General features: G+C 29.7%; 1 protein-coding gene across 3 annotated transcripts in view; it reads right to left on the bottom strand.

The window, feature by feature from the left end:
* Window positions 1-14565, bottom strand: part of LOC103572273 (pleckstrin homology-like domain family B member 2) — a 64367-nt gene extending 49802 nt beyond the window's left edge. For 2 of the 3 annotated variants that reach the window (XR_549082.2, XR_008403353.1), the window contains exon 1: window positions 14152-14565. The gene's annotated coding sequence lies outside the window, so the exon portion shown is untranslated. The remainder of the gene's footprint in view (window positions 1-14151) is intronic. The other variant, XM_008550798.3, reaches the window with a different exon arrangement.
* Window positions 14566-15956: the final 1391 nt, after the last annotated feature.

The following is a 15956-nucleotide window of genomic DNA, read 5'->3' as shown; positions in this document are numbered from 1 at the left end:
GACATCAATCTGGTAAAAGGTAAGTGCTCTGATTTGCACGAAGATATCGAGTTAGTAGATGGGAGCGTCATCGATCATCTAGACGCCGGAGAGTCATACATATACCTAGGGATTGCCTCCGCAACAAACATGCTTGCTGTCCAGTTACTTTTCTACTCTTTCGGTGTCCTTAAATAGGCCCGAAAAGAGCTCAGAGACCTCGATATCAAGACAGGCAAAGTCATGAATATGAATCGGAGCATGCACCCTGTCCTCAGTCACCATATTATTATACCTTTCCCGACACATCGGAGGGAGAGATCTACAAAGCTTGGAGTGTCTACACGATCGTTTGGTTTTGGGTTTAACATACGAAGTTGTCAATTTCTCAGCAGATGAAGACGACTTTCTTATGCAAATTAATCATAGTCATGAGAATAGGCATAAGGGAGCGTTCTTATATAAGGCAGTAATGTACGCGGCGAAATCCCTCGGTCTCGGAAGAGTAAACCCTCTTATTGCACTCCCTAAGAAAGAATTTAAGACGGTCGTCAGGAATGCTGAGCAGCAAAAACTGCTCAGTACACACAGATCTTGCCCACTCAGCTGACGTTTTCCTTCCTTAAGCCAGCTGGCCTAATGTCCGAGACCGAAGGGTATATTTTTGCCTGCCAAGGTGGTGTAATCAACACTCTCGAATACCATGCAAAATTGCTCCAGATGCAGCTACCCGATACTTTGTGTAGGGTTTGTAAACAACATCCAGAGACGCTTATGCATCTTTTGTCAGCATGTCCTGTGCTAGCAAGAAATGCATACATCCAGCGTTATAATGTTGCTCTGCGAGTACTTTATTACCACCTCAGACATACGCACGGTATCGATAAAACACCAGTGCTGCCTTATCTGCCAGGAGATATTCCGCAAGTTGTTGAGAATGACCGTTGCCGTATTTATTAGAACGTGCTATTCGTAACAACGCGGAAAATAGACCATAATAAACCTGATGTTGTGCTCTTCGATACAACCGCTCATGACATTTATGTCATCGAAATCTCAGCACCTGCTGAGTATAACATCACGGTTAAAGAGGAGCACAAACACGAGATATGTCAGGATCTCCTATTTGAAATTGGCAAACTTTACACAGGTTACCGTGTCAAGCTTGTCGTACTCATTGTTGGCGTCTTAGGAGGGATGAAACAGACTTTTGTGTCTGCATTGGCTAAAATCCCAACTTGTTTATCGCAAGTTGAGTTTTTGGCATCGCGGATGCAAAAGGCTGTAATTCTCGGATCCCTTCGTCTACTTAGGTGACGACACTTGGCCTGCTGCGCATGCTGATCATCTTGTTGATGAAGCATCGAAGCAGTAACGACTTGGCGCCCAGGTGAGGCCCTCGGTGGAGTCAGACTACCGGGGATAACCCCTTGAGCATTTAACAAAAAAAAAAAAATCTGGGCGTCGGTTGACCCTGCGGGCCAGCCCCAAAACTTCCCGCTGTTTTCGACCTCAAAGAGCTCGAAAACATTAGTGTGGATATATTTTCGAGCTCTTCGAGTTCGAAAATGCTATCACATGCAATTGTTTTTTTATGATCTTTTCAAGCTCTAACAAGTTACCTGTTATGCTGAAGTTTGAAAATTTAAGAATCGAAAATTCATAATGAAGCTGTTTTTAAAATTTAGTTCCTGATTATGTTCAGTAAAATAAGTGTATTGAGGCAGAAATCAATGTCAGGGATCAAAATCAAGATTTAAATAAGTTTTGACTCATGTAAGAAACAATAAAATATGAAATATCCGATAAAAATATTAAAAACAACGTTTTATCGATTTTTTTGTTGATAATATGATTTAAACTAAAAACCAAGTTCGATGACATTATATCATCAAAAGAAACCATAAAAAAGATGAGCTGGTATGATATCAGGCACATTTTAGTACGTTATATTATGATTTATCCGGAAAAAATAACATAAAATGTTATTTTTTTAACATTTCAACGCGGATATCAACCATCCAAATCGATTTATTAGTTAAAAAGTTACAAAGAGTTTACATACATACACACACACACACACACACACACACACACACACACACACACACACACACACACACACACACACACACACACACACACACACACACACACACACACACACACACACACACACACACACACACACACACACACAACACACACACACACACGCGAACACACACACACACGCACACACACTCGGACATCATTCTGAAAATAGTCAGAATAGCTTCCTAGGACCTCAAAACGTCGACATCTGATGAAAACTCGATTTTCAAAAATCGGGGTGAAAACAATAACTTCCCGAAATTTTTGAAAATCGTCGATTTTCTTAGCGGGAAATTAAAAAAATAATAATAATAATAGTAAAAATCCTCGTCTCTTATGTCAGCTATTTTTAAGCTTCATTGTCGGCCTTTTTTCGGCCTAGTGAGTTTCGGCCTCATGTTCACTACCTGGGCCTTTTTTCGGCCAATTTTCGGCCGAGAATAAAAAATTTTTTTTCAACTTGAAATGTTTTCACCCGGGTAACTTGTTTTCTTATTCAAAGAAACTAAAAACATTTAAAGCAAAAATTTATATTTTTAAATCGAGATTGAATTTCTTTATTGAAGAGCTTTATATACTTTACTTAAAAAAAAAAAAAATTTTTTATCAAGAGAAAAAATTTTCAAATGAGAAAACAAGATATTTTGATTTAAAAATTAAATTTTGGAAACGACTTTCTTTTTCACCCAAGAATTAATTTTTTTCTGTGTACTTGATAACTATCGTTATTTTACTGTAGTTGACTCAAAACTAGAGAACCAAAACAGCAATTAAACTAATCTGTGAAATCTTGTGTACTTTTTACTCAGATCAGTGGGCTAAATCATAATTAGCACATTATTAGCAACTATAACTTGTAATTACATGAATATTTTACCGCGAATTCCCTACTTCCCAAAAAAATTTTAAATAATGATATTATTTTGTTTTCATGTGAAATAATAACCAAATCTATAACTGCACTAAGTATAAAAGTAATTTTTATTCACCGTAACAGTAAAATATTCACAAATTATAAGTTTGTGAAGATAAAACTCCTTGAAATGATAATAAATGATATTAATGATGACAACAGATAAAGAAAAGAAAAATAGGCAGTGTCAATGACCGAGTTGAAATCATTTACTTTACTTAACAAGCAATAAAAGGCATAATGATATAACCAGACGAACGCGTAGGTTGCTTTCTCAGTTTATACATATGACTTCATTAAATATTGTTATAATTTTATTAAATACACTTATGGATAGTTGATATAATCGAGAGAATTTTTTATAGTCAATTAATTATAAAACTAACAAGATATACGAAAATTTTAAATGAATTATTATTTTGAAAAGTAAATCAAAAGAATCTAATCGAGAGCAATTGTACACGGAAAGAAAATTCCATTAAAACCATATATGACCATATATAATCTTATATGATTTGTGTATGAGTTAGAGGAAATGTTTTTTCCTTCATATATGTTCATATATAATCATGTGTGACTCATATATGATTTTATATGGTCATATCTAATTATATATAGCCAGATATATAGCTAGATATATATAGCCCGGGTACATTTAGAATAAATGTGTATTTTGGTTCGAGGTTAATAAATATATATATATAAACCTAATAATTATTGATTTCAACAATGAGAAATTCATTTAATTTAAATAAATAACAGAGTGCTGTCGTCATTAATTAATAATTAGTCATGAATAATGTAAATTATATAAATTTTTAGTTGTAAATAGATATCAATTAAAAATAAAAATGATTTGAATCATTCTAAATTAAATTGAATGAGAAAATAATATATATGGGGCATTCCACACTAAATCGGACGGTTTAAAAAGTTTTAATTTTTAATTTCCATCATTTTTTGATGTTTTTTAGTACTCTTCAAAAAACTCATCCTCCTAAATTTTCGGATTTTTTTGACCATTTGTTCAAAAGATATGGATTCAAAAAAATCGCTTTTTTCGTGGTTTTTTTGCTTACAACTTTTAGAAAAATGGTTTAAATAAAAAACTCAAAAAATAAAAAAGTTTTGTTTTTCCATGTACTTTTAGAAAAAAAAAATACGAATTAGTTTTTGGAAAAATTTTTCCTCGTTATCTTCGAGTTTTAAAACTTTAATGTCGTTTTCTAAAAATCATGCATATTTGGATTTTCTTGAAAATTTGTGACAACAAAGTACTATCTATTCCAGAACTTTTCAGGTGGTTCCGGTCATGGGACCTCTACTATTTATTTTTTTTTTTGAAAATTAAAAAAAATTTTTTTTTCTAATTAAAAATCATTAATTGCTACTTTTGTCATTATATATTATTTTCTACATCATTTCTCGGTATTTTCTCACAATTCTACGGAATCTAAAGATTTTTTAAATAGCTCGTTAAATTTGTTCACTTTTTTCCACTAAATTTTTTTTGCTATAAAATGCGTTTTTGAAAGTCAACAAATTCAACGAGCTATTTGAAAAATCTTTTGATTTCGTAGAATTGTGTGAAAATACCGAAAAATGATGTGAAAAATAATATATAATGACAAAAATAGCAATTAATGATTTTTCATTAGGAAAAAAAATTTTTTTTATTTTTCAAAAATAAAAAATAAATGGTAGCCACGGAAATCCCATGACCGGAACCACTGGAAAAGTTGTGGAATAGATAGTACTCTGTTGTCACAAATTTTCAAGAAGATCGAAATATGCATGATTTTCAGAAAACGACATAAAAGTTTTAAAACTCGAAGATAACGCGGAAAAATTTTTCCAAAAACTAATTCGTATTTTTTTTTTCTAAAAGTACATGGAAAAACGAAACTTTTTTATTCTTCGAGTTTTTTACCTAAACCATTTTTCAAAAAGTTATAAGCAAAAACCTATGAAAAGAGCGATTTTTTTAAAATTTCCATATCTTTTGAACCAACGGTAAAAAAAAATCTCAAAATTTTGAAGGATGAGTTTTTTGATGAGTACTAAAAAATATCAAAAAATGATGGAAATTAAAAATTAAAACTTTTAAAACCGTTCGATTTGGCGTAAAATGTTCCATATGTAAGTATGAAGTAAAAAAAAAAATTCTTTAATTTTTACCTAAAATGAACTTTTTATTTTTGTACATATCGAGAATAAGTATTCAAGAAAACATTAATATCTTATCGTTATACAAGATATATTACCATAAAAAAAGGCTGTAGTCACTCTGTTGAATAACAGAGGTGTACTCGTCCCATAAATGCTTCAAATTGGGAATATAAAAACTCTGCAATTAGTTTCTTACTAAGGACACTACAAGCTGTGGGCGCGATCTAGTCGCACGCATCGAACTACTCCCGCTGCTGCTGCCTAGCACCATAACTTCCTCTCCACCATATTTATATTTTCTCTCAAAAATTTCTCTCTTAGTTTAAGTCTTGATGCAAGCCAACAGCAGCGAGAGTAGTTCGGTGCTCACCACTAGATCGCGCCCACAGCTTGTAGTGTCCCGGGTAAGAAACTTATTTCAGAGTATTTGTATTCCCAACTTGAAGCATTTATGGGAAGGGTTACCCGCTATAAATTAGCAGAGTGACGCTAACCCTTTTTGATAGTAACAAAGGGTCCTCCTGTATTACACTATGATGACATTAATATTTAATATTATTGTTACCCTGAACAATTTTTGTCATAGTGCAAAAAAAAAGTTCGTGTCGAGAAAATAAATTATTTTTCTGAATATGCATTTATTTAATTGTTAAATAAATATTCTGTTATTTTAAAATAATATTTAATTATTATTAACATTTTAGGTAAATTTGATGTCAATCTGACGTCCTACATGACTTTAAGGGGGTATTCTAGTGTAGAAATTTGAAAAAATCGATTTTTTTTTATATTTTCAAAGCTTAACCTTTCAAGAATATGTTCTTCAAAGGATTAGTCAAAATTTTAATTATTTCCAGAGATATAGCTATTTTAATGACACACTTCAATACTGGCTCGGCCGAAACGAATCGAACAAAAGGCTTTAGGGATCATCTGTCTACCTGCGGTCCTCTTCGATCGTACACATAATAGAAATTGCAACTTTCATTGCAGTTTCCATATTTAATGAAGACTTCATTCCTATTTTAAAAATGATGTCTCTTATGGGGATGGACATCGGTCCAGAAGCTCACGCGTTCGCCACCAAACGAGATGATGCCCGAATTAATCGTTCAGAAATCCGAACTTCTAACGCCTCAAAGGAAGCCTGAACTGCTCCTTTAAAAGAAAGATATGCGAAAAATGTTTTTTTTGGAGAAGAGGGAGGCTCCATATATGGAGCAGGAATCACGGATTGAAGAAATGTAAGAATAAAATGTCATATTATAGTTGACACCGAGCGTAATTTTACCCGAAACTTTAAACGCGTTTTTCTCGAAACTACATTTTTCAAAACGTTTGGCATGATTTCTCAAGTTCTACTAAACCGATTTACTTGAAATTTGGTGTGAGTCTTCTCAATACATGTCTCTATCGCACTAACTATTATTATAACAAAATAAAAATTTTTAATATTTTTAAAAAATTCCGAAAAGTCCAAAAAAATTGAAAAAAATGTATCATTTTTTTCAGACAGCCGTAATTATGCGAAAAAAAATTTTTTTTCCACTTTTTCTTAGTTAGTACGATAGCAGCATTTATCGAAATTAATAATCTTTTTTTTTTGTTTCAGATCATTAGAAAGCTTGAAATCGTGACATGATTGGCGCGCCATTTTTTTCGTACCCCCCACTTCAACACCATATAACTTTTTCAGTTTTATGTTTTTTGACTTTTTTTTTCTTTGAATTCTTCAAACATTAATGAATGCCTGTTAAAAAAATGAATCATAAAAATATTTTTTGTATTTTATTTATAGCACCCGAAAAAACACCTCAAATTCATGCGTCTACACTAGAATACTCCCTGAATAAGATGTAAAAACTTGACATCATATTGATGTAAACTAGACTCTTGTATGACGACACAGTTATGACTTATCAATTACGTACGCTTAACATAAAATCTACATTACATTGCTACGTAGTATTAAAGTAATTATTGTATATCATAATGACGTAATTTTAAAATCATACATTTATGTCAGTAGCAAAGTCACGGTTATACATAATATGAATGTCAATCTTAAATCATATCTTTACATCAGTGACAAGTCAGTATTTTACGTAATGCTGAAGTAATTTCTGAGTCATAGTGTTTTCATCATCTATTTATTACAATAAAAAAATCATAGAATTAATTTTCAAAAATGTGTAAATGTGTACAAATAACAACTAAATGTCGAACGTTTTTCGTGCCAAAGTAATCGATGAACTCAATAATAGATTTCAGACGTTCTAGATTAAAACATTAGCGTGAGCATAAAAAAATTAACTTTATTTTTTTAGTTGATATACCGAAAATATTATTGAGGATGAAAAATAAAATGTAGCGACAGTTTGATCTCTTTTGATATTAAGATTCTAAAGTGTAGTATTTCAATTTTTCAATCGATTGAATTTCATACAATTTTGTGGAATTATTTAATGTTTCGCAAAATTTTATATAAGATTTTTTAATTTTCACATCACAACAGAAAATTAAAAAGTTTGAAGAAACTTAATAAAATTTTACATAATTTTTTATAATTATCATCGAGGCCGACAAATATTGTGTTTATAAAATTTTATAAAAGTTTATGAAGTTTTTTTAAATTTTGTAAAAATCTATCACGAAAACTTATGAACTCTGTTTTTACCGGCATTTTACTCTAGATACATCAATTAAGCATATAATATGAATTCTCGTGATGTGACTAGTGAGTAACGTTCAGGACTATCAGCCAAGAGGAACCGTGTTCGAATCCAACAGACGCCCAGGATTTTTTCATCATTTACTGCTATCAAATGTTGCTTCTAAATTCGTAATGCGTTCACCCGGTAATAATCAAATCAAAAATTCGGTATTTAATTTTTTTTTTCTTTTTTTTTTTTTCAAAAATATTTTTTCCGGATTAATGATTTTGACATCACCCATATGTCATACTGACGTCATGGAATGTCACACAGACATCACATTTACGTCATGTATACGTCATTAGTTTTACATCATAATCTCACGTAAAAAAAGTGCGAAATAATGAGTCACACCTGTCTCATTCATGACTTATGTCTTACATAAATAATGACGTAGCGTAACGTCACTCTGATGTTAAATTTACGTCAATGTGTTTACTGGGTATACAGTTCATTTAGATAAAATTATTATTTAAAATTATAAAAAAGACAAAGTAAGTGCTGAAAGAATTAAACTTTAAAGATTAACAGCCAAAGCTTAAATATCTGTTGTTTGTAAAATAAAAAATTAAAGTCTCAAAAAATAAAATATAAAAGATAGAAAATAATAAATTTAGTTAGGACTAGTGATGTGAAGCAAAGCATGTGCTCGTCAACTGCTCGTCATTTGACGTCAATTGACCAACTAAAAAGAATGACCACCGGTCATTCTTTAAATTTAATGGCGATTCTCGCGAAATGAGAATAAAAAATTATTAAAAAATTGACCAAAAAATAACCGAAAAATTTTTGACGGTCATTTTCCATCTAAGTAGTTGAGCAAGCCAAATTTGTTTATTATCGTCAGAATTTTTGGATAAATTTTATTTTGAATATTTAAAATATTTAGGTAGCATATAAAATAGGTTGGTTTTTTTTTGTTTTAAAGGAATTTTCGTAGAAAGAAAAAAAATGCTCATAAATTTTTGTGACTGACCGAAAAAAAATGACGTCAATTGATGAGCATTTGCTCATCAATTGCTCCTGATTAGACCAAAGCTAAAAATGACCGTCATTTCGCATCACTAGTTAGGACGTTATTTTGCAAAGTCCGTTAAATAAGAAATTTTACCAGGAGTTGTTTTTAAATTTTAATATTAGTCATCAGTCAAATTTAATGACATAAATGGGAATAAATAAATTTTCACGGATATTTATTATTAAAAGAAATAATAAATATTCCCGCTGAAATCAATAAAGATTGACTATGTGAAACTGTATATTATACTTCATCAATTTGTAAAAAGTATGTATCAGCCTCAGCAAATTTTATTGTTTGATGCAGTAAAATTACATGCGCTACCATCATCCATTTAAGTTCGAAAATAACTTTCGATTTTCATACGCATGCGGTGGCCGAGCGCTTTAAGTGCCAGGGACAGGACTCTGTTCACAAAAGGTTCAACGATTCGAGCCCGTGAATCGGCTGAAATTATTCTGATGATTTTTCATATAAAAATTTGAACAACTATATACTGTATCGACTAAATCAGTTATTCATAATACAGACAAAGATGTACGACGATAAGAAAACAGACAATGGGAGAAGGCGGAGGGAGGGGGTGAAATCAGAAGCTCGAATGTAACCTTGTACTACGAGAGCAACAGTAAAAGCCAGAAATAAATAATTCAAAATAAACAAATATAGAATAGAACGAAAAAAATATATATATATATATTTTTATTATTTTAAATAATAAAAATGAGGGGTTAGAATAAAAATTAGTATGGTTGCACAAGATAAAATAACGTTCAACTATGAAATTATATATATTAGACTGTTTCAAATTAGGAGACTACTTTTATTTTTTGGATGAACATTGAAAAATTGAAAGGGTATCTTAAAATATGGTGACAGTTAAAATTTGAGCTCTTATTATTGATATTTAAAGGTGGCTATTGATAATTTTCGATTTTTCATTCAGTAACATGGTAAAAAATACATAATTTCCGAAAAAATAAAGATACAAAAAAACCTCTTCTCAAACATTTTGTAGCAACTTTACTGATCTACAAAAAAGGTCTTTTATGATTTTTGCAAAAATTCAACCATTCACAAGATATCCGACGTCAAAGTTTAATAAAATTCAAAGAACTTATTTTTGCTCGTTCTGAATTTTATACCATATCAACTAATGAGAATTCAGAAATTTTCGATATAGTTTTTTTATAGAAAATTAAATGCTCTACAAAAAAAGTCTCTTATCATTTTTTGATAAATTCATCTGTTCGAAAGTTATTAGAGCTCGAAGTAAAGTTAGAGACCTTTTTACTTTTCCGGTGCAACTATCGGACTAGTCATAAATTGTCATAGAATCTTTTTTGTAGGCAATTTTATTTCTTACAAATTACCTCTGATAATTTTTTCTTAAATTCTACATTCTCTTCAAGGTATTTCCATTTTAATGCCAAGCTCCTAAAAAAAGTGTTCTGATCGATTTTAAGAGCACGACATTAAAATCGAAATAACTAGAAGAGAATGCCGAATCAAAAAAAAATTTATCAGAGATAATTTGTAGGAAATAAAATTGCCTACAAAAAAGATTCAATGATATTTTATGATTAGTCCGATAATTTCGCCGGAAGAATAAAAAGATCTCGAAATTTACTCTAACTTGACTTCAAGCTCCAATAACTTTCGAACAGATGGATTTATCAAAAAATGATAAGAGACTTTTTTTGTAGAGCATACAATTTCCTATAAAAAAAAACAAGATTGAGAATTTCTGAATTCTCATTAGTTGACATGATATAAAATTCAGAACGAGCAAAAACAAGTACTTTGAATTCTATCAAACTTTGACGTCGGATATCTTGTGAATGGTTGAATTTATGAAAAAATCATAAAAGACCTTTTTTGTAGATCAGTAAATTTGCTACAAAATGTTTCAAAAGAGGTTTTTTGTATCTTTATTTTTTCGGAAGTTATGTATTTTTTACCATGTTACTAAATGAAAAATCGAAAATTATCAATAGCCATCTCTAAATATCAATATTAAGAGCTCAAATTTTAACTGTCACTATATTTTAAGATACCCTTTCGATTTTTCAATGTTCATCAAAAAAATAAAAATAGACCCCTATTTTGAAATAGTCTAATATATATATATATATATATATATATCGACTTGGAGATTTTTATTGTTTGAAACCTTAAAATTTACAGTCTAAGTTGTAATTTTTATCATAGTCAGTCTGAAAAATATCATCCCGCCAATGAAACGATTATGATTTTTAATTGTATAGTTATACAATTAAAAATCGTAATTTTTATTATAGGAAATTTTAAAAACTATATGTTTATCTTGTACTTTTTTTCTTTAACTATAAGTATATTTTAACAGATCACTCATATATTTTAACCTTGTACCTTATAATATACAACAAAATCACACCCGGGCGCCGCAGTAATATTTGAAACAATAAAAAGTATTGAGAATTCGAGTAAATTTTAACATTTTTTTTTTTTCATGTACCAACTCTTCCTCTCTACAGTCTTTTTCGATCATTATATAATGTCATATAACTTGTTCTTTAGTTTAAATCATCCCGGGAAAAAATGATTAGACCTGACCATGCCTGTTCATGTATGATAAGGCCTGAAATTAGACCTGATCATGCCTGTTCGTGTCTGTCCAAGTTTGTTCATGTCTGAAGTGTTAAATACGCTCAGGCCTGATCATACCTGCCCATGCTTGGCCACGTTTGATCCAGCCTGATATATGGGACTAAATTTAAAGTCTTAGTTATAATTAAATATAACTTACTTAGTTATAATTATATATAACTTACATAGAATTTCATATAACTATTAATCAATAATTAATAAATTAGATATAAAATTTTGTTGACCAAGAATCTATCACGCATAAGATTTTTATTACTCGAAGTTCATACGAAACTAACTTTTGACGACAATCTCTTAGGTCAACAGGGAGCCGGTTAAACTTTCGATCGCAAGGTCCACAGTTCAAATCCTACACACGCCCGAATTTTTTTTTATTTTTATTGAAATAATTGTATATAATTGTATATAGTTATGCATAATTATATATAATTATATAGGGCCATTTTTTATCTATAATTTTTTTACCCGGATGGGCATGAATAGACATGAGCAGACCTGAATATGTCTCGTCAGACATGGTCATTTTTCATGTCTGGTCAGGCCTGAAGACTCATACCTGTTCATGTCTAACTATTTTTTCCTGGGATATTACCAACAAAAAATTGAAAAAACACAGTTTCTAATATTTATCTCGGATAATTCATATATTATTACCCTGATCTAAGTCAAAACTCATTCAAATCGTGATTTTGATTACTGACATTGATTTCTGCCTCAATACATTTATTTTATTGAATATAATCGGGAATATAAATTTAAAAACCGCTTCTTCATTAATGATTTTCGATTCTTAAATTTTCAAACTTTAGCATAAGACGTAACTTGTTAGAGCTTGAAAAGCTCATAAAAAACAATTGCATGTAAAAATAAAACAATAGCATTTTCAAGCTCGAAAATATATTCACACTAATGTTTTTGAGTTCCTTGAGCTCGAAAACAGCGGGCAGTTTTGGGGCTAGACTGTAGAGCCAACCGGCGCCCAGATTATTTTTATAGCGATTATGTTTGTGTTAACTATCTATATTGTTATTACAATCTAATCAAATAAATAATAAATTAATGATAACCGTATATCTATCAAACATAAACAGAAATATTTTCTTCAGAATTGAAATTTTACTTTTTTAATAAAAAAAAAAAAAAATAACAGAATAAGTAAATAATTAAATCGAAAGGCAATGTATCATAAAAATAATTATTTGAACTATTTGTTACTAAAAAGCATTACAATGCCAAATGCTTAAATAAAATAGCATTTTTAAAATTTTGTATGTATTCAATAAATTTATTTACTTCAAACTTCAAAGAAATATATCTCCTTTTTCACAGATAGCCTTAAATAGAAAAATTAAGTCCTCATCCTATCCGATTTCAGTATAATTTGAGCATAAATCGAGCTGTAAATGGATATTTTCTCGGTATCATTTGAGTATGGAAATTTTAAAAACATACCCAAAACATGAGAAGATTTGAGTATAATGTGGATATGAATTGGGTATGATTCTTGAAACATACCGAAATGTTATTCATTTTCTACTATACGGAAATAAATCCAAAAGTAACTTAAATTTTCGACATGAACAAATTCGTTAGGCATACTACAATAAAAATGTTTAATAACTATTAAAAGTAAAACAAAAATACTATCATTATCGTTTCTCTCAATATTTTAGAGAAACACTACTAAAAACATCATAAAAAGACCGTTTATCTGTTTTATTTTAACTCAGTGACAATTAATTATGCAAAAAATTATTGTTAAAAAAAAATATTACCAGACCACATCCAAACTAATGATGAATATTTGACTGGCGCGATTGTTTTACAGAGAATTTATCGTTTTCTCGCATCGCTTTATTTCATATTAGATTTTCGAATTGAGAGATTTAAGATTTACAAACAAAAATTTATATTTCATTTTATAAAAAACGAAATTGAATTTAAACCAATATACATAAAATCGTTTGACAGCTTAGGTGCATTTAAGTCCCTATAGCACTTACTGTCAGTGAATCTACTTTAAAATTACAACGTCATATTGTTTATCTTACTTTAATAAGTGATTCAATGATATAACATAATCATAAATTTTTTTTTTTTTTATTAAGCGTTTTTTCGTTTTTTAATCAAGTACTTACAAACTCAAAATCAATCAAATAAACTTTCTCAACACAATATTTGAAAATGTGATAATATTTTTGATCTTGCATAATTATTTGTAATAATAAAACAATTGCGTAGAGAATTATTTCACTGATTTCCATTGTAATTGATTATATTTAAAAAGTCCATGCAATAAAATTGTCAATTCTTACAATTTACCATATCTGAATCATGACATAATCAGTATGGTCAATAAATTTATAAAATATATAGATATGACCTGAATTTAAATACATAGAATAGACAAAAAAACAGTTGTTATTCTTTGTTTTTAAACCTAATTATTATAAAATTAATAAATCATTACTAAGTTATGGTCATTTTTCTAATTCAGTGATCTACGTTGATAGAAATAAATTAAATTTGAATTTTAAATCTTAGAAATTTGGCTTTTATTCAAATATTGACATATTGTAAATATTCCATAAATCAAGAAATAAAAAAAGACTTACTAGTGAGATCGAGCTAGTGTGTCGATCGAAGATCTTAACCACACAACTCAAGCGGCGTCCGATACAACGGATAAAAGTTTTGTCTAAGCCTTTAAAATTTCATTGCAGAGCTTACGCGACACTTAGTTTAAATAATTATATATTTTTAAACGCGCTATTTGCATAGTTTAAGATTAATATTAATTTCAAGTATATCACATCTATTGCATTTAGCTATTGTATCGCACTGATGTAAAAACACAGAATCGACAATTTAACTCAATCGTGGCAACGATCTCCATGATACTATGAAGTTTTACATGTATCCACCAGTATTCACAACTTGATCCAATGACGTGCAATGACGGCAAGATATGAGCATGGAGGTGAAGTGAAAGGAGAATGTAGCCGAGGCAGATGGCATTACGAAAATCATCGAATGATGGCGGAAATTACCGAACATTTCCAAGAATGCGTTGCTTACATCTAAAAAATATTAATTTTCCATTTCAGTTTGAGATAAAAAAAATTGTTAATATATTAAAACATTTTTGAAAATACAAAAAAAATAATAAGTGATATCAAGTCTTTAATTCAAAATATATCGTTTTTTTATTGATCTGAACTTTCTTAAGTTTTTTTAAGGTACAAAAAAAGTCCATCATCTATACTCAGTTTATGATGTCTCATCATTTTCTATAAAATAAATAAATTTTATAAGCATATTAAAATTCGTTTTAACTTTTGAAATTTTGGTTTCCTAAGTATTAAATTATGAACGAAGCTACCCACGATTTTTATATATCAGCTCTATACTAATCTATGCAACATTGTTTTAGATTATAATAAAATTTTATTAATCACTTTCAAACGATAATTTTTATTTAATTAAAAGTTGACGCTCAAATAAACTTAATGTTAGACATTTAAAAATATTCAGAAATTTGAAACAGATACTTTTCATCAAAAATATATAAGTAAATAAAATGTTTCTCTTTTTTTTTATGTGATGTAGAAGAAATTTACCCAAAACAAAAATTTAACTTCGATTTCAGTTTCAGGAATCTCAATATTCTTTTGCCCTTTTATTTAACGCACGGAAAGTAATCTCATATTAACACTCAAAAGTCCTCAGTACCCATACAAAGTTTGGAAACCGGCCCTTGGATGGCCCATCGCCGGGCGAAGTATGATGATTAACGGTCGGTCATTGACAATTTTTAATGGCCCATGAACGGCTAAATATATAAATGATAACCCCAGCCCATTAATGGCGCTCGACTATCTGCCGATTAATGGCAGCCGGCAATCAGCCAAGCATGTAAATGAATTTAATTAAAAAAATAATTTTTTTTGTATTAACCTCGTAGAATTCATGATCATTAACGTTTAAACTATATAAGTAGGGTAAATAATGTGAAAAAACTCGGTGAAAATTCTGCTGGGTTCTGGGCGCGAACTGCCGTCCTTCTGATTACTGGGTCCGAACGATGGCTACTGGACAAAATTGCTAATGTTGAACTGATACTTTTGAATGATCTAGATATTCATTCTACTACAACCACTCGATTTTATGAAATATAAAGAGCAATTTAATTAATATTTTCGATTATTTAGAAAAAAAAAATAAGAATTCCGTACTATTTTATTATAAGTACATAATTTTTAAAAATAAAACTTATTAAATTAAATTGATTATTTATCAAGAACCCAGTTGAAATATCTTGCTCTACCACCATTATTAAAAATGACATTTATTATAAAAATGTATGTATTATTTTTTTATTAAATTAATATTTATAATTAAAGTTATAAAATTACGGTTG

The sequence above is a fragment of the Microplitis demolitor genome, chromosome 2, assembly GCF_026212275.2.
Source record: "Microplitis demolitor isolate Queensland-Clemson2020A chromosome 2, iyMicDemo2.1a, whole genome shotgun sequence".
Classification (NCBI taxonomy): domain Eukaryota; kingdom Metazoa; phylum Arthropoda; class Insecta; order Hymenoptera; family Braconidae; genus Microplitis; species Microplitis demolitor.
This window is presented reverse-complemented; position numbering and strand designations above follow the sequence as displayed.